At 44.2% G+C, this 20336-nt stretch overlaps 1 protein-coding gene across 10 annotated transcripts in view; it reads right to left on the bottom strand.

The window, feature by feature from the left end:
• NEO1 (neogenin 1) overlaps positions 1-20336 on the bottom strand; it is a 205191-nt gene that overhangs the window by 50764 nt on the left and 134091 nt on the right. The window lies entirely within an intron of this gene.

The following is a 20336-nucleotide window of genomic DNA, read 5'->3' as shown; positions in this document are numbered from 1 at the left end:
ATAACATACATGACATCACTTTACACAGACCCCAACAAGCATAAACAACTCCTGCTTCACACGATACGAAGGCTTTACAAACTTTTGGGGGTAGGTCATGAACATCTTCCTGCATTACCACTCTAAAGCCAGGATAAATCTCTGGGATTATTGCGTTAGAAGGTTGGCAAGTTAACAGCACAAGCTGTAATGGACAAATAGCTATTCTCCAAATCCTATTAAAGCAATCCAGCCAGTAAATCTAACAGTAATATTCTGAGCAGCTGGACCCCAATTACCACAGGGCATTACAGGAAGCACAATTAGTAACAAAACCCTAAAGCTCAGGATACCCTGATTTTTTCTGGATTCTTAACTATTTACCAAGCTTACACCACCCAGTGACATTTTCCAAACAGAAATCCATGAGGCTAAATACCTTTATTCACTTATTAATTACAGAAACTAACTAAAATGGCTCAGTGTCTCCAGAGAGACTTCAGGCCTAGCACAGCTTTTGCTGAGAGCTGCAGCACCTCCACCTAACGTACAATCAGAACACGTCGACTTGTGTCTCCAAAACCAGGGAGAAAACTGCACACAAACCACCTGACTAACCCAGGAAACATCATCTGAACAACCAAACCTTCAGGCAGACACACTGGCAAGGTCTCAGCTGCACTGGGAAGTTGGTCACCAGCAACAACCTGATTTTAAGGTCTAAAAAACCTTGTCAACCAAAGCATCATCTCCCATGAAGGTCTTGGAACTGGCAGGACTTGTGTCCTCATTTCTACTTCTTAGGCAACTACTGACCACGGTGGAAGAACAAACCATTTGCTTTTATCATATTTACACAATGTAACACAAGTATTTGAGCCACTGAGTCACTTGCACACAACACCACAAAGACAAGGGTGTATTTCTTGAGACCAGATACCCCCACAAACAAGGTCCAGCTCCAAGGGGACAATGTCCTCCCTCCCTCCCCACATGCTGGTGTATCTGCTACCACTCCATTGCATCTTCCACCTTTCCTCACTCATGTTTCATCTCCTCTCTCAGGCCCTGGCAGCTGGAACAGTGTCACTTCCCCAACACTTTCTGCTGTAAATACCATCACCAATTCAAGTACATTTCACTTACATGTTTCTTCTTGATTACATGCTAAAATTAAGACTTTTTACTTTGATATTTTTATCTTTACAGGACTCTGCAAGACTCCCAGAGCCATGAGTATTTTGATACTGAAAATACAGATCACAGAAAGACAACTACACAAGGATCTCTTCTTAATGATCCTTTTCACACTGGACCAGCCACAGATCACAATTAAGTACTCTCCAGCACCCTGCTCCTAATCAATAGACTCTACCATTAATCCTACATTCATTGCAAAATCTAAACTATTTTTATGTTCCCATAATTAGGTTTCTTACAGAAATGCACCATGTTTTAGCTCTTCTCCTGCACTCAGCCAGGGCCCTGGTGCCCTCAGGGCTGCCCGTGTTGTTGCAGTCTGGTGTTTCATGACCAGCCTTCCCCCCTCGTTGGATGGCACAGTTCCAAGGGGCAACACCAGGGTGTTGGGGCAGAAAAGGTTCTAGATAGAGTTATCAGCCCTTACAGCTACTGCTAGAAGCTTCTTCCTACCCAAACCACCACCACATCTCAGAGCAGCACACAGCGCAGCGCGTTGCAGGCACCTCTGTGACACCAGTGCTGGATGGCCCAGCAGGAGAGATGACCATTTGCTCTTTGTAAATAAAGTCCAGAGATTTGATAGTCAGTGGCATCCTTAGCTGAAATGACCCTCAAATGGAAGAATTTAAGATCCTGAAGAAACTGAGGAAGATATTTGGCATAACCAAGACACTGAGCTGCCTTGAGCAGGCCACGGGACACGTGTCAATTTGCCTTTACAGGCAGTTGAGATCAGGAAAGTTCACTGATCTTCAGGGACAAACCACTCACAACCCCAGAATGATCCACCTTCCTACATGCAAGAAGACAAACTGGCACGGCAGGAAGTTGGCTGAACAGAAGCTCCTGGCCATGCTTCAGCACACCAAGTGTAAAGGAAGCAAAAACAGAGACCAAAATGGCTCAACAAGCAAAATACAGAAACACCCTTTAGAAATGCAGAGGTGGAATGAGCAAAGCCAAATCTGGACTGGATGGGTGGATGGTGGGACCTGTGCAGAGCTGGCTGGCCCCACAGGCTCCCAGTGGCCTGGGGTGAGGAATAACTGGCAGCCTTGGGAATGAGGGGCAGAGCCCAGGGCTTGGCTCTGGGATGGAGAAGGCAGCATATCTGATCAGGGACCTGGATGGTGGGACAGAGCATCTGCAGCAGGTTTGCAGGTTCTGCCAGATTGGGAGGAGTAGCAGATACACTGGAAGAGAGGGGAACCTGCCAGCCTGGAGATGTGGGCTGGCAGGAACCTCTGAGTTCAACACTGACACATGGAGCCCTGCATCAGGGTCAGGGGATATTCCCAACTATCACCCCTCTGCTCGAAGTTGTGCCAGCTCAATATCCCTGCTTACCCCAGCCAGGCTTCTCCTGTGCCTAATCTGAGCTCCCTTGGACTGGAGCCTCACCCACTGCACCCTTCTTTACTCCTTCCACATCGTGTTGCCACTGAGGAACAAGGTACAGAACTTTGCAAAACACTTCCCTGATACCTGTGGCTTTCAGCATCTTTCCCAGAGTGCCTGCCTGGCTTCCATGTTGCTGCAAATCTTTACATTTCTGTTCACTTTACACTTCAACTGAGTATTTTCCCCTTGCAGAGAGCTTTAATTTCTTAGCCTTTTATTAGCTAATTACATTAATAATATTATTTAGAATCATGAAACAGTTTGAGGAATAATCTGTAGGGAAGCTGTTATTAAAAAAAAAAAAGAAAAAAAAGAAAAAAAGAAGTGTTTTACAGCTGCACCAGCCAAATGCCTTCTGAAGTAGCATCTTCTAAAGCAGCATCTTCTGAAGTAGCATCTTCTGAACCATTCTGGTGAACCCTTTGATTGATTGATTCACGGTGATTAAAACTGCTTTACATACAAAGTGTTTCCAGTTTTTAACTTTTAAAAGTTAAAACCCCTCCTAGCCAGCACTACAGGAGGTTGCTGCTTCAATACAGAACTTCCTTCCAGCCACCATTTCAGTTGTGCATTTTAATTCTAGGAAAACTGAAGGAGATTATTTTCTGCTGGATGAACTCACAAAGAACAAAACTCCAAAGCACAGGATCACAGTGCCACCCTCCAGCACAGCAGTTGTCCTGTTAGAGCTTGAAATGCAAACCACTCTCTTCCATCACCTTACCTAACTCTGGTTTCTCATCTGTGTAATATTGTCAGGTGCTCTGCTTCAAATGCCACATTCTTGACACAAAAGCTACATCTCACCTATCTCTAAAAATATTTATCTTTACTTAAAATATAATACTTTTTTTTTTTTCAAAATAATTACATTGGAATAAAATGAAAATGATTCCCCTGATAATTTTTTTAAAATTCATCTGCTTAATCTAAAACACATCCCACACACTCATGTATTTGTCTAATGAGAAAGATCCATCTTTTACTTAAGTGATCTGCACACAGTGCTTGAGGAACCTGCAGGCATCAAGATGAAGAGTCTGGGAGAGCTGCCAAGATTTCCTGAACCAACAGCATCCCAGTTTTGTCCTCATGCAAGACTCAAACCCAGAAATATTCCTTCTGACAGCATTATAGGTAGAGCAGGCAAACACATAAAAAAACCTAATGGAATCTGAAAAATAAACTGTGAACCAAAGAAAAGCACAAAGGACATGTAAATTGTACAGGTGAGGGAAGCAATGAATAGGCAAGAAAACTCCTCCCCTGGAAAACTGCAATTAAATACCAGCTTGGTGGCAGTTTGGTGCTGTTGAGAGCTGTGGAATGGATTTAGAAGACTGGGTTATTCCCTTCCCTTTTTCCCCATTCTTCTGCAAAGCGCCCAGAGTGCCATTCCAAACTGATTTGTACACAGCCCTGTAAGGAGACTGCTCAGCAGTGCAGAGCTCTGCTAATGAGTAATTACACTAAAATTAGTTTGAATGCCAATAAGGGAGCAGGTTTATTACTTCAAGCTTTGAAGCATGGTGTAACAAGTGCCACACACAACAAGCCTCTTCTTTCTAACATGCATTTCATCACTTTTTAAAAAGTAACTACACTCTGGAATACTCTTTGCAGACCTCTTCCTACACACTTCCAGATTAGATCTCACTAAAAACTACGTGTATTCAGCAAGTGACCTGCTAAGAACACGGCAAAATCATGACACTGCTGCTTGCCAGACATACATCCACCAGATTCATCTTTTCAGCTGCTGCTGATGCGTCAAGTTTTTCTCAGCCGTGTTTTTCTAAGGGGTCAAGAAAAAGTCCTTGCTCCATTTGGCATCGCACAAAGGCCGCACAGCTGAGATCCAGCCTGTTGTCTGATTGGGAAGAAACCTTTCAGCAGACCAGCTGAGGTGAAGTGAGTGACTCCCTGAGCAGTGGCTCCACTGCAGCCACGGGCTGAGCTGGGGAGACCGTGGTTAAAGAAATGCTGCTAAGAGGATACATTAAAACTGTCGCCAGGCAATTTCCATTCTGGATCAATAGACAAGGAAAGCTGGTTGATTTATCTGTCTGCATCTAACCGAGTTAAAAGCTAATGAAAATAAGTTAAAAACAAAGCAAAATATTTCAAGCAGTCCCTTTGCTGCTTCACACAGTGATTTTTCTAATGGGCCACAGAACAGTGCCCAAGATACTCAACAAACAGAGATACTGTTCTCCTGCTGCAACGTGGTGGTTGCAGGACAGCCAGCAATCCACCAGCAGGGTGAGGTAGGCAGGAAAATGGGAAAGTAACTCAGCTTCCCACTAGGAATTATTTTTACCCACAGTACATGTACTTTTTATGGGATTCCAACACACAGTGTCGTGCTTTGAGCTGCCCAGACACAACACCAAGACACCCCAACACAAATCCCACCGATGCGGGTAAGAGAAGATTCCTCCTTCTCCTTCCTCCCTCCAGACCTGTGTTTTGCAAACTGTAAGGCTCCCAGCTCTTTCTGCTGCATGGAATGAAGACATGGGGACACAGGTCTGGACTGCCAGCTGCTCACATCGGAGCACACAACTACCCACAAGGAGCTGAACTCAACAACAACCATCAGGGTTTTTTAGAACTCAAATCCCTCCCTGGCAAAAGCACAATTCTTTTATTTCCCCAACATTAGGCTGGTAAAGTCGAAGAGGCAAGAGCTATGGGTGTGTCCACCAGTTTGACACATCCATGTGACTTCCAGCTGTTAATCATGCAGGGAAAACACCTCCCGCTGCTCCTGGCGTAATTCCCCGCGGCAGGATAACACAGGAGGGGAGCGTGTGTCTGTGGTGCCATCCTGTCATCAGTGTTTCAGGATGTTGATGGGATCTTTGAAAAACAACCCTGTCAAACATGCCACACCTGAAAACTACTCACTGAAATGCTTGATTTGTTAGTTAATGATTAGAAATATTTTCCATATTGTCCAGCCCCTCCGGTTTAGATTTCCTTTTTCCTCCCGTGGCACATTATTGGCATGTCCTGGGTTTCCTCCTGCTTTGGGCAATAACATCTCAGTTATACCATGGGATATATGACATAAAGAAAAGCAGAACAGGAATGTTATCTGCTTTCAGCTTTGCTGCTGTTATATGAATGGCTTGGGATGACTCCAATTCCCTTGGCCACCTGATGTGTATAAGGAATACGCCACTGCTACAACCCACCTCGTGAAGGGAGTACTGAAATGTAGGAAATTGAGATGCATGCACATTTCAAGAACTAGTTAGTGGCCATATTTAAACTATTCTCAGCCATGTTTAAGTTCTCACAACATCACAGGTACAGCTCCTGTTAAATGAAGAGTGTCAGGGATTTCTGAACTGTGGTTGAGGCTACATCTACATGGGAAGGCAGCAGAAGGACCCCCAGGAGATGGAGCAGCTCCCTCTGAGAGCCCAGCACACACAACCTATGGACCCTGTAGACCCTTTGGTCTAGCTCCTACCCTGAACACCAGACACGGACCTGAGAGTGCCTTCCAGCTCAGTTTCATTCCAAAAACATCAAGATCCAAGACTACTCTGAGATGCAATTCAAGGGGTGAGGAGCAGGGATGGGTGGTAAAGTTGATTCAAGAGAGCTCTCCTGATGGAAATGAAAAAAATCCATGTAGCTGTGCTCCCAGAGGATATGGATGATGCAGCAAGTAGAGAATGCAACAGAGCTGGCCAGTGGAAACAGTCATGGGGACACCTGAGGAACCTGGGGCTTCAGAGAGTGGTCAATATGTGATATTGCAAAAGAAAAGACAGTCCTCTTTGTAAGGACTTCAGAGTGGGCTTTACAGCTTTTAAATCTAAATCCATCTTTTATTTCAGCAGCAGAGACAAACTACAATGACCAAAAATAGCAAATCACTATTTTGGCAAAAAATGTGTTGCAAAAACCATGACTGAGGACATTCAGATCTCCAAACACCTTGAATATTTTCACTGCATACCGTAAGAAAAACATACCTCAGAGCTATCAGTACATTTAACTTTTACTGTAAATAGGTAAAACTTTCCTCAATAAATAATACTGTTCACATCAACTGCCATTTAACTGATCCTAGAAGAGTAACCAAGACTTTCAAACCTTTTCCTTTCTTTCACCTAATGCACCGTTTGCCCAGATTTGAGCTTTACTGGATGGTATCATTTCCACTGTCTTGAAGCAGAAGGATTTAACTTTGATCAGGTCTAAGAGGCTGTGATGCTTCAAAGAGTCCTAGTAAAAAACCACTGATTTTCCTTTTTACACTTTCCCTAATTGTATTTTAAAACCCCACTGCAGGATCTGGTTGCAATGCAGTAAGTATGAAATAATAACATGAGGAAGTCCAGGCAACCCAACTAGCCTTTAATAATTAGGGTTATCTTGGTTTTTTGGTGTGTGTCCCCCCAGGTTTTTACCCATATCAAATTGTTGTCCTTCTTCAAATGCTGAATGAAAACATTTATGACAGAAGTGACACCATCTTGTTATTCCTAACAGCCCCCTGCATGACACCATAATCCAAGAAAAACAGGTTAACTGGCCCTACTAAGTTCTTACAGGACAAATGGCCACCCTGCTCAAGTTGGCACTCTGGCTCAGTACATCAAGCTATAATAACTGAATTACTTTCTTCCCTTGCAAAAATGAAAAGACTCCTATTCTGCTAAGAGTTGCTTCCATGCAACACTGAAAAGGTGAATAAACAGACAAGGCCAGAAGACTGTATTCAACTAATTTCTGCTGTATATAATGAACACCCACGTCCTGAATCTCCTGGGGATCCTAGTGACCACCACCAGCACCCCCGTGTACCTGGTGTGAGACACAGATCCATGTCTGCTTCATGTAACTGGAACGGGACAACAAAATGTAGCATTTCAGCAAAAATCCAAATTACATCAATAGTGGCGTTTAAAATTGTGCTTCATGAGGTCATTTAAGCTGCAGGACCTTGTGTGCAATTCTGCCAGGTAAGGAAATTTGTCAGGAACTGAAAACACAGGAGAACATTCAGACCAGCACCTCCAAGACAGCACAGCTGTGGCCAGCTGGACATGAAGCCCACTAACCTTGGCATCACTTCAATTCCAACGGCACAAATCAGTCAGGATCATTCCTCCATCTGCTGAGGAACCACCTCCACCAGGGCTGCCCCACGCCTGCACCACTGTGGAACCCTGCTCTGTCACCTGTCACAGGCCAGGGACACCAGGCTCACAAATTAGAAGACACACAGGTTTTATGTTTTATATTGCATTTTTTACATTATTTGCTGTCAGTAACTGAAACTCCACCTGCAACGCTCACCATGGTACAGAAACAGCGTTTGGTACCAAAACTGACAGAAAACCAGCAGAATCTTTGATAATGAGATGTTTCCAGTGACATATTTTAATCAACATGTTCACATGGCAGCAGGACCTTCGTGTCTCTCTGCCTCACCACTCTGCCTGGCCAGAGGAACCTCCAAGGTGCCAGCAATTTTCAACTCTGAGCGCTTTTCTGCGCATACTGACTTCATTAAATCCAACACTTGTAACTTCTGGAGTATTTTACCTCTTTTGACTTTAATAAGCAATCAATGACTGACAGAAAATGATTCTCTGTGGGAATTCCTCCTGCTGAACAGGAGGTTTTCCCCTCTCCCGCTTGCCCTGAGATGTGGCACAACTGGCTGTACTTCCATATGGACACACAAAAAGCTCCGTATTGCCTTTACAGCCCAGAGCCAATTCACCTCTTTTGTCCCCAAAAAAGAGCACAGAGCTTTCTGTGCAGGCTGCAAGAGCATTGAAAGGGTACGAGAGACACCAGAACTGTCAGAGGAGAACCAGTTGGTGGACCAAGCCAGGCTGAGGAGCACCCACCTCTCCCATCCCACCTTGGGATATGCCTGTTCACCTGGACCTATGAGGAAGCCATTTCAAGGAGCTAAACCTGGGCATCATTATCCTCCTCTTTTCAGTGCTGTAAAACTTTCTGCTGCTTTACCATCCTGAATCAACTAACTCCTTTTACACACAAGCCCTTCCCTCAATCATCTCAACAAGGTAGAGGGCTGAGAAGAACCCTGCACAGCCCTGGACCAACTTTGCCTCTAGCAGACTTAAAAAACCCAATGTGACCCCCATCTTGAGGAAAAGACCCTCCCTGAAACATAAGCAACCCTCATTTTCTCCATAAAATGAAAGGGAGATGCTTCCTTGCTCATTTCTCTGTGCTGACACTTTTTTGCCTAAAGCAGACTAGCAAAATGCTTGCTTTTTTTTTTTTTTTAATTGCCTTAGATTAATTTACATTACCACTGGGAATGAGAACTATTATTTACTCTTCAGTCAATGAACACTACTTGCAAAAAAGCTCAGAAAAAAAAAGACATAAAAGCAAATTCCTGACTTAATATGGTTTTTAAGCATTCATTCAGCTCAATGTTCTAAGGTAAAATGGACACAGAATACATGGGGACTATATAAATACACTAATAAACACATTCTGACCATGAACCTGTTTTTTAAAGGAAGTCATAAAATCTGTGGTGATAAAGAACACTCCTCCCAATTTCATTTCACAATGAAATGCTTTGGTGTAGAGGAAACAATCTGGTTTTTTCTCCTGTCTCATAAAACAACCCTGAAAAAGGTGTGCCAGAGAAAACTGAGGCATCCCAGGCAGCAGTGGGAAGGCAGCCCCTCCTGCAGCCCCCTGAGCAGGAACCCCACAGCTCAGCTCAGATACCAGAGTTCCAGGGGAGGATGGAAAGAAAAACCAGCCCTGCCTGCAGTTTGCTCACAGGACTCACACTATAAAAAAAGAAGGAAAGAAGCCAAACATATCTCTAGCTATCCCTGTGGAGTTTAAAACTCACCATTTTAAAACAGATTTTGTTATTGGAAAGAAATTCAAACCATAACTTCATTTAGCAAAATGATGAACGTAACAATCTTAAAAATTCCATAATGAGTATTTAATATTTTAAAAATACCTCATTTTTCTTTTAACAACCAGTCCTTCAGAAAGGAGAGTGAAAAACCCTAAACAGAACACACATATGAACCCAAGGCAGTAAAAATGCATCTGAATGCACCAACAGAGCCCTGCACAGGTTACCCTCTTCATGTAAATATTCAGAAATTGAACTCTTATGCAAAATAAAAATCTCTCAAGAACAGCAGAGCCTGCAACAAAACGCTGTAATTTGCCTTGAATAATAACAGGAAAGCAATAATTTTCTTTCAAAAGCAAATGTGCTGCATTTGAGCAAAGCTCTTGATGGAATAGTTCCTAATAGAACCACCGTGTGTTTTGGGAAGTGTTCGTTTTCACAGCAGCCATTTGCATATTTGAAGAGTCAGGCAAAACTGCCCCCTCAGCCTGGAGCTGGGGACTCTGCCAACAACCCGTTCCATCCCCTGAAGCAAGCACAGCACTTCCCACGCCTTCATTTCCATCTTACCTCCCCTGGTTTTTGTGGTGCTGCTGGGTTCTCCCTCACTGTTTGCACACCCAAGGCAGCAGGGCCACCAGTGCTGTCAGTTCTGCCACTGCTACCAATAATTAACAATTATCTAAACCACTGCTGGGATGGCAGAGCAGCACCAATATCATAGTTGGTAGGGCTGGGCAGGAATAGGCTGGATTGGAAGGGACCTTAAAGATCATCCAGATCCAACCCCCCTGCATGGGCAGGGACACCTCCCACCAGCCCAGGCTGCTCCAAGCCCCATCCAACCTGCCCTTCAACACTGCCAGGGATGGGGCAGCCACAGCTTCCCTGGGCAACCTGGGCCAGGCTCTCACCACCCTCACACTCCAGAATTCCCTCCTCATGTCTCACCTCAATCTCCCCTCTTCCAGTTTTCATCCCTTCCCCCTTGTCCTCTCCCTCCCTGCCCTTGTCCCAAGCCCCTCCCCAGCTTTCCTGGAGCCCCTTCAGGCACTGGAAGGTGCTCTAAGGTCTCCCTGGAGCCTTCTCTTCTCCAGGCTGAACACCCCAACTCTCCCAGCCTGGCTCCAGAGCAGAGCTGCTCCAGCTCAAGGATCATCTCTGTGGCTTCCTCTGGACTCTCTCCAGGAGCTCCAGGTCCTTCCTGTGTTCTGGGCTCCAGCACACAACACACTGGTACCATGCTGAAACCACACTGCTTGACTATTTAAGGATATACTCTCAAGGATACACCAGAGGGTAACTTCTCTTTTTTCTCTTTTCTCACTAACAGCCTAAAAGGAAATAAATTAACCCATCCTCCAGCTGTGTTTATTAAACCACCAGGTGCAACTGCTGCTGTCCAATGCTGCTTCTTGTAGGTAACTTGACTGAAAGATTTTCTTTACGTGACTGTAACACTCTTCAAAGTTTCCTCTGGATAAAATCTTCTGATTTGGGATACCTGCAGGTGATCCGTGCCAATCCAGAGGCTGCAGTACACAGCATTTATCCAAAGGTCAGCCTACATGGTTTTCTCCAAGAAATAACTTGGAAGGGAAAGATCATTTACCTCCATTTGCAGCCTGTTGACACTTTAAACAACCCTGCAGCAGCAACTCTGGTGAGCTGAATTTTCAACAGATGAGACTGAACAAGCTGTTTGTATGTCAAAACTGTCCTCATGTCTGCTAATCTCTTTATAAACAGCAACTTCTTTAACTCCTTGTGTCTTCCACACATCCAGTGCACTCTCTTTCTTCCAGTTGGGTTGATACAGACAATTTATTATTTTTAAGGTAGAGAAGATACCAAGCAAACCACACCTTCTCTCTTTTAGTCTATAACCTACAGCAATACCACTAGCAGTGGTATCATTCCTTTTCATGTTAATTTCAACTGCATTTCTCCTTCAAAGAACATCTATACCTGCTGCTCACTTACCAATTACAGGTTACCTCAGACCCACAATTTATATAGAAACTAGAAGAGGAATCAGGATGGTTGGAAATTTGAACCTTATGAACTCTTTAATTAAGATTGTGCTGGCTTGGTTTGGTGGGGGTTTTGGTAGCAGGGGAAGGGCCCCAGAAGTGGCTCCTGTAAGAAGCTGAGAAGCTCCCCTTGCTCCAAACCAGCCAAGGAGCCATGAGAGGGACAACAGATGAACCTCTGCCATTAACATAGGAAAGAACTGAGAGCAGAGCTGAGCAGAGCAGCCGATAGAAAAGAAGAGCTGAGCTGGAGAGGTGAAAGGCAGTGCTGGGGTGAAGATCCTGGGGGTTGGTGAGGAAGAGGAAGGTGCCCCAGCAGCAGTTTCCCTGCAGCCCATGGGGAGATGGCAGCTGTGCCCCTGCACTCGTGGAGGAACGTGGTGGAACATTCCCTGAAGGTGCCAGGAGGGGGGAACTTGGCCAGGGGGCTTGGATTTTGTGGCCAGTGGGCTTGGATGATGCAGCTGTGGAAGCTTATTTGGGTTTTCTTGTCAAGACTGCTGGAAAGAACTCCTTGAGCATGCCCAGAGGAGGCCATGAAGATGCTCAGAGGGCTGGAGCACCTCCCCTATGAAGACAGGCTGAGGAGGTTGGGGTTGTTCAGCCTAGAGAAGGCTCCCAGGTGAACTTATAGCAACTTTCCAATATCTGAAGGGGGCCTAGAAGAAATCTGGGATAGGGCTTTTTACACGGGTGTGTAGTGAGCGGACAAGGGACAATGGTCTGAAGCTTAAAGAGGGGAGATTCAGGTTGGACATTAGGAAAAAGTTCTTTCCTGTGAGGGTGGTGAGAAGCTGGAACAGGGTGCCCAGGGAAGCTGTGGCTGCCCCATCCCTGGCAGTGCTGAAGGGCAGGTTGGATGGGGCTTGGAGTAACCTGGGCTGGTGGGAGGTGTCCCTGCCCATGCAGGGGGGTTGGAACTAGATTTTTAACATCCCTTCCAACCCAAACCATTCTATGATGCTATGAAAAACATGTGACTTCAGAAGAGTCTTCTCCCAGATTCAAATACTTAACTGTACGAATCCTATTCCAACCCAACTGTAAACCAACCCTTTTCCCTTTTTCTCCCAATGGCACTCAGCTGCCTCTGAGATGACTGTCTCATTTAGCAACTTTGAAATATAAGCAACCAATTAAGGCCATATCCACACGTTTGTTCCCTGCTCTGATGCGAGACCAAGAAAATCTGATCTTTTCCTTTGCAACACGAGGCCAGGATCAGTTACAAATTAAAGCTACTGCTGTCAATCTTCACAGTCCTGTTTATGAATAATAAAGGCATAGGAAATGCCTTTGGTAGCTGTGATAGGTATCAAGCTCATCCTGCCATTATATACTGCATCTAAAAAACCAAAACATTCCTAAAACCAAACAAAAATGCTAAAAATCTCAGAATCTATATACAGCTGATGTTCTTCACCCTGATTATTTTCATCTTCACCTATAACTAGAAGGCATCTACAGCCAGAGGAGCAATCAACCATCACTCAGCAACTGTAGCTGGTCACACTGAATACACTCACATTTGCTTAATAACATTTCCAAGCTGGACAGCTTTGGTTCCCAGTAAAAACCACTGCTGACAATAGAGTGTCTGGTGGGCTAGGAGCCAAATTGCCAGAAACAACAATTCTATACATATACATGAAAGAGGATATATATTTGTGCATGTGTGTATATATATATATAAAAGAGGATAAAAGGAAAATTACACTGGTGGTTTTCATAAGTGGTATTACAGTAAGTATATTTGCTTTTATTATCCTTTCTGGAGGGAATGAAACCTTTAGATATTGGCCTGAGCTCTACCAGGAATTCAGAATAACCCAGAAGAGACGATGTAAAACTGACTCAAAGCCTTTGAGCCTGTTTCACAGTTGTGCAGCATATACACATCCTAGGTAATTCCACTTCTGCTGTGTGCAATGAAAATGTATTAATACCTGTTGAAAGTTCCTCAAGAGACATTTCAATAGGAGCTTTTTGCTCCTATTGGTTCTTTTCCTGCCTCCACATATCCTTATGTATTATTCTCCTTTATAATATGACATATTTCTTTAACCACAAGTACTTTCATTTCACTCATGAAAATCAAAATTAAATAGGTGACACAGTCCAAGTGTTTCAAAGTGAAACTGAGTAAGCAGCAATCACACAGCCCATATCTGCACTGGGAAGACTTAACTTTCAGTCCCAGGGCACACAATCTGATATGAGTTTCTTTGCCAGGTTTCAAATTTCTTTGCCAAGTCAACTGTAAATAGTCATAAAACAAGAAATGAAAACTAATAAGCACAATCAAAGCATCCTATCAGTTTTGTTATGCCTCCCTGCAACTCACCGTGCAGCAGCAAACATCAATCTACTACTAATTTAATCTAAATTACAGTAATTTATTTAAAGCACATGCCAACTTTAATCATCAATACTCTATTGAATGCAGAATATGAGAGCTGTTTAAGTCCCAGTTGTATGAAGTTAAAATTCAAGAAGTCTGAGATCTGGTATGGTTTAGTTTCAGCAGTTTGACTTCTCAATAAAACCGGGGGATTTTTTAAACCAGGGCTGAGCCAAGAGATTAAACTCACTGAATTAGAACAGCTTTTTGCAATGTTTAGCATACACACAGCCACGAGAAACACAGATGCTGACTTTCGCTGAGGAAGACTAGCTAAGTAGTGTAAGTCATAATCAAAATTAAACACAAAAAAAAGAAAGTCTTTCAGGACTGCAGAGGAGAACACACTGCTGTGTTTACAGAAAACCAGCAAAGTGTACACAACCAGTAGCAAAACATTCTCAGAGTCTGGCGTTGGTTTTACAAAATACTGTCTGAAGTCAGTTGGTGATTTCAGATGCTGTTTATGTTCCTAAAACACAACTTCCCAAATGAGACTTCCAAGCTGTTCACTTATCACTTATCTGAAGCCATTTGGATATTGTAAGACAGTGACTGTGGCAGCAAGCTTGGAAAACCTTTTGCCCACTGACAGCAGGAGCACTGCCAGGGATTTTTCAAAACTTGGTTGTGCAACCCGTACTCAGGTCATGTTTATCACATGCACTGCTTTGAGAGTTAGTGTCCACAGCATCCTGGAACTCCTTCATTTCAAAAGTTGAGCATTTATGCATGCAAATCTTTTTAGACATGTGAATATGTGTGTGCACACTGAGAAGAAATGGCTCAGATTTTTTAACACAGAAACTCAACGAACTATTTTAAATGGCATCAATCATCTAGAAGGTATTTGTCTCAAATACCACAGTCCCTTAACCTTTGTATTATCTTCTAAATTTGAGAGATTTTTTGACATAAACTCTGATAAACACTGTATGAATATCACATTTTAATATGGCAACTGGTCACTTATATTAAAAGAAGTCTTAAGTCTGAGTAAAAACCCACATGGATATACACTGATACATGATAAAGTAGGGAGACTTCTCAAGGAAAGGGGAAATTCCCCTACCAGTCTTGTCTCTGAAGATATTTGTTGTAGTGGATTTTCCCTCCTCCCACTTTTGGATCCCCTCCCCATATGAGCCCAGAGGAGATGTCTCCCATCTCAGCAGGTTTCAGTCCCAGCAGAGCTGGGTGCCCTGTGCACAGACCTGCTGTCAGGTTCATCACCATTTTCTGCTCCTCTGAGATCCAGGATTCATTTTGTTCCAGTACATTTCCCTCTTTACAGAATATTTGAGCTCTTGGCTGTGAGAGTTTGCAGCCCTACTATTCAGCTGTAATTTACAAATCGTCTCTGCTGGACACCAAGCCCTCTGAAAGCCACTCATGTAAACCACAGGGACCTCTCCCATTTTCCTTGCCTTAAAACCTTAAAATTGCACAAGACAAAAAGACTGTGAAGACACCTCTGTTTGAGTGAAGAAGCTGAGCAGCTGTCAGGAGGAACACCCAACAGAGTCCTTCTCTAGTTCAATGGGCTTAGTTCCATCTTGCTGTGACATTTCACCTACGATGCCCTGCATATCCATCAGTCTCCAAGAGCTCCATAGAATTAATTCCATGGACTGAGAAAATATTTACTGAATTACTGCAAAACCAAAAGGAAACATTCTCGATTCACAGTATGTGACTGCATACCAAAAAATCTAAAAAAATAACTCTAGAACATGTGAGAGAGCCTGAGAAGTTACATTTGGTATCTATGAAATCATCCTAAACAGGCCCTAAGGCAACACGTGAGTGTTTGCCTCTTGGCTTGAACCAGACCTGGGGGAGAAGTTAAATTTATGTAAATTTTTACATATGGGAAATACCCAAAAGTGCAATCAAGTCACAGCACAAGCCTGTTAGAACCAACTTTTGGATTTTTTTTTCAGCAGAAGCCAAAATAAGTAAAAAAGAAATCATCCTTCTCTCCTAAAACTGAATAATGGAACTTAAAAGGTATGGAAAACACAGAGTACTTCATATATCTTGATTTGAATAAGGCTTCTGACGTGGCCTCACACGGCTTTTCAAGAGCAGGCAAATATGTTCCAGATGAGGCTGCTACAAAAGGGGATTCAGAAGCAGGGGGGAAATCACACACAGAGAAGTTCTCTGTGCTTTGGTGTCTGAAGGAAAGGTGATCCTGAGCTGGGCTGTACAGGGGGAGAACACCCATTGCCATACCATTTAGTGTGCTTTCTTTCACAGCTCAGATGATGAAGCAGAGAAATGCTGGAAAGGTTTCAAGGGATGCAGAGCCAGGAGGGCTGCAAGCACACCCAGGGGCACCCTCACCATTTCAGAGCGTGGTGTCTAAGTGGAGAGACAGCCTGAAAACAGCCAAGGCTCCACACTCCACCAGTTAAACAAAACCAGTCTGACTAACAAGAAGTGGGAAATCCAATTAGAGCCAGGGATTTTTTTTTATTATTAACATCAGTCTAGGGGAGCTGAAAGAGCTTCTGAGAGCAGAATCTGATCCACTGAAATCTGTGAGTCCGTGTCAGCCTGACGTAACCTCAAACAGGCCAACACCATTTGTGGTACAGAAAAGTCTGATTTTCAGCACAATCTTAGCTGGAATGTGCTGACTCCAGAAAACGTTGAGACTTCTGATGTTCTCCCCCCTGCTGTGGGTGTGGGAAGCACCCACCCTGCAGGGGGTCCTGTTCACCTCATTCCCCTGCCTTGAGAGAGCTCACGGCCAAACTCTGGCAGAGAAGCAACAACATAACATGGAATTATTCATGCAGCAATGAGCCTGGACAGAATTCAATTTCACAACACCACCAATTCAGGTCAATAAATGATGTCTTTAAAACTCTCTCAGAATTAGGCTTCACATAAGGCAGTGGAGGAATTAATATCATACAGAGCAACTGAAGTGGTATTACACTTTAATCAAATCAAACTGTGCCACCGATACCAGACATTTATGTTTCTCATAAGGAGATCAGCAGGGAAATATATACCACAAAACTGTCATATTTTGACATCCAGACTATACACAGAGAGATAAATGGGGTCCATTCACACCTCTCAGACCAACAGTTTTTCTGCTCACAGAATATCACAGTTAGGAGGGATCTCAGGCATTCATCTATGCAGCCCCTCAATCAGAGAAGAGCCATCTTTGACCAGGTTGCTCAGGATCTTGTCTGGGTGTGTCCTGAGTATCTCCAAGAACAGAGATTTCAAAACCTCCCTGGGCAACTTGTTCTGCCTGCAACAACTCTCACTGTGAAACTGCTTTATCTGATTGGAAATTCCCTTCCTGAAGTCTTTTCCTGTTACCTGTCATGCTCTTTTGGTGTCCAGCTCCACCTGCTCTATGGCCTCCAGCAGTCTTCTCTAGGGCTTTCATTCTTCAGGATGAGCAATCCCAGTTCTCAAGAGCTGTGATACATCTCAGCACATCATGTGCTCCAGCTCCCTCATTACCTTGGTAGGTCTCCACTGGGGTTCCACTATGCCAGTGTCTGCCTTGCACTGGAAAATTTAAAGCTCCCTAATGCGGTCTCACCAGTGCCAAGCAAGGAAAACAACCACATGCCTCCACCTCCTGCCTACTCCACCAAGTCCTTTCTGCAAAGCTGCTTAGTCAGGGCCCAGCCCCAGCCTGGAGTCACTCTGACCCCAATGCAGGGCTCCACATGTGCCAGTGCTGAACTCTGGGGGTCCCACCAGCCCACATCTCCAGGCTGGCAGGTGCCCCTCGCAGCCAGAGTATCTGCTGCTCCAACCAATCATGCAGAACCTGCAAACTTGCTAAGGATGCTCTGTCCCACCATCCAGGACTTGCACTGATGAAGATATGACCTACTGGTCTCCTGGCCACACAAGCTCAAACTCCTGCATTTTGGAATAGACCATTTCTGTGCTTTGGAGGAGACTGTCGTTCAGGATCAAATTGTTTATTTCCCTCTTGCCCATCAACACAATTTCCCATTGGAATCTGCCAAAAAGATCCCCTCAAGAGTAAAAATATCCTGTCTTGAAGACCGAGGCTGTAATTCTGCTGTTGGTATTGCTCAGTGTTCTGAGCCTCAACTCAAGAAACCCATTATTCCTGCTGAGCTTGACCTCTGAATCTCTGATCGGTCCTTTTTCGATCCTGAGTGGCAGGTCCAACACACCACACCTCCACTACTCATCCAGTCAGACTCATATAACCTGTGCCAAGAAATTCCTTCCACTCTACTCTGGAAACTTACTACTTGCCACACCACCAAGTTGCCATTCCCACACACACCAGATGGTTAAAAACCCCACATAAATACCAGGGCCTGCAATCTCCACTTGTGTAAAGAAGGCTTCATCTACTCCTTTCTCTTGATGAGCTGGTCTCCAGCAGACACACAAGACCATGCTGCCCTTCCATCCCCTGATCCTTAGGCATAAGTGTTCAACTGGCTCATCACCCTCTCCAAGGGAAAGCTACGTGGACTTGAGTCTGCCCTCTGCATACAGCACAGCCCTCTTCCCTTGATTCCCCACCCCACCCCTCCAAAAGAGATCCATCCCTTGGAGCTATCCCAAGATTTCTCTGCCACCCCAAAAGCCTCAGCTCTGCAACTATATGCAGATTTCTAATTCCTCCTTTTGGTTTCCTTTGCAGGCAATATTAATTCACATGCACGGTATCCTTGCCTGGATACGAAGTGTATTTCATGAAAAACATAAGCTCAAAGAAACAGACAGTACCACTACAGAAAACCTGGATCTGGTGTGCACCTCCAGGTCAGTCCCTTCATGATCCCATTCCTTACCCAACTCCCAGGGATGGCACAGAACAGCTAACATGACTTTACAGCATTAAAGTACAAAAATCACAGAGGATACTATACTTCCTTTGGAATTTGGAAGGTGAGGCAGTGCATCTCAAATAAGGTTTTGAAATTGTTCTCTAAATAATGTGGCATATTTGTTTACAGTCTGTGATCTTTCTTTACACAGCACTCAATAATCACTTCTTTTTTTTGGTGCCTGAGTGCTTGTCAAATGCTGATCATGCAGGGGTGACAGGGAACCATCTGCCTCCCTCCCTCAAAGGCATCTCCTTTTCCTCATTCCACCTGTTCTTTTTTCAGTCCCCAAATGGCAACTCTGAGCCCCACCAGATACACAGGAAAAACCCAGGCTACAGGTCCTGGCTGCACGTTTCACTCTTGTCACTAGAATTTAACCTCCAGAAAGATAAACCCAAATGTATCCATCACTGAGGCTTTCACAGACCAAAGAAAACAATGCTGTAAAAATGACAGGAAAGAGCTTTGTTACAACTGAGCACTTCAGTATGTCTGGTACATAACTGAGATGGTCAAGACCACCACCTTTTGCCAAGAAGGGTTGGACCAGATGAACCTTGAGGTGTTTTCAACTCTTCTCCCAAGTAACAAGCGACAGGACGAGAGGCAATGGCATCAAGTTGTGCCAGGAGGCGGTTTAGATTGGATAGGAGGAACAATTTCTTTACTGAAAGGGTGGTCAAGTAGTGGAACAGGCTGCCCAGGGCAGTGGTGGAGTCACCATCCCTGGAAGTGTTCAAAGAGCATGTAGATATGGCACTTCAAGACATGGTTTAGTGAGCATGGTGGCGTTGGGTCCTGATGATCCTAGAGGTCTTTTCCAACCTTTATGATTCTATGGTCAGAGGCTGACCTTTCAGGATCTAACTGTAAATAAAAAAGGCTGGTTTTGCATCAAAAAGGAGGGGGGATAGATTTTAAGGTTGCTGAGAAAGTTATTCCCAAGGCATGACTAAGGTCTTCCTTCTCCCTGGGATATGCAGGTGTCCTCCATGGTGGCATCTGAAGGCAGTAAGACTGTTTCTTATTCAGTAAGACAAAGGCAGGAACACTGAGGCTGCAAAACACAGGCAGAGGGAAGTGCAGAATGTGGTAATTGAGGTACTTCCCTTTCTTTAGGTAACTCTTCAATTCCCTGTACAAGGCAGAGCTGGCAGCAGAGCCACAACTCCACTGGGATTCCCAAAGGCCTCCTGGGGAAGGACACTGGCTGAGAAATTGGGACACAACGTCAAATTTCAACATATTTGGCAAGCAGATGGGATGCTTTTTAATTCTCTTGCAGAAATCTACACCTGAAGTTAAGAACAGGGGATACTGGTAGAAGAGCATTCAACTGTAACCATTTACCTGAATCCTACTTCCTCTTTCCTCCCCCTTTCAACCTTCTCAGTTATAGAGAGCTGTCCTAAAATCTCTTCTCTCAATGCCACAATTCTCCTATATATTCCAAAAAAAGCAAAAGTTGTAGATCCTGCACAGCCAACCAAGTACAGCTGTCTTTATTTATTAACAGAGAATTCACAAAATCACAGAATCCTGGAATTGTCAGGGTT

Source organism: Apus apus, chromosome 10 (assembly GCF_020740795.1).
Source record: "Apus apus isolate bApuApu2 chromosome 10, bApuApu2.pri.cur, whole genome shotgun sequence".
In the NCBI taxonomy this organism is placed as follows: domain Eukaryota; kingdom Metazoa; phylum Chordata; class Aves; order Apodiformes; family Apodidae; genus Apus; species Apus apus.
The sequence above is the reverse complement of the archived record's forward strand: the minus strand, read 5'-3'. Positions and strand labels throughout refer to the sequence as shown.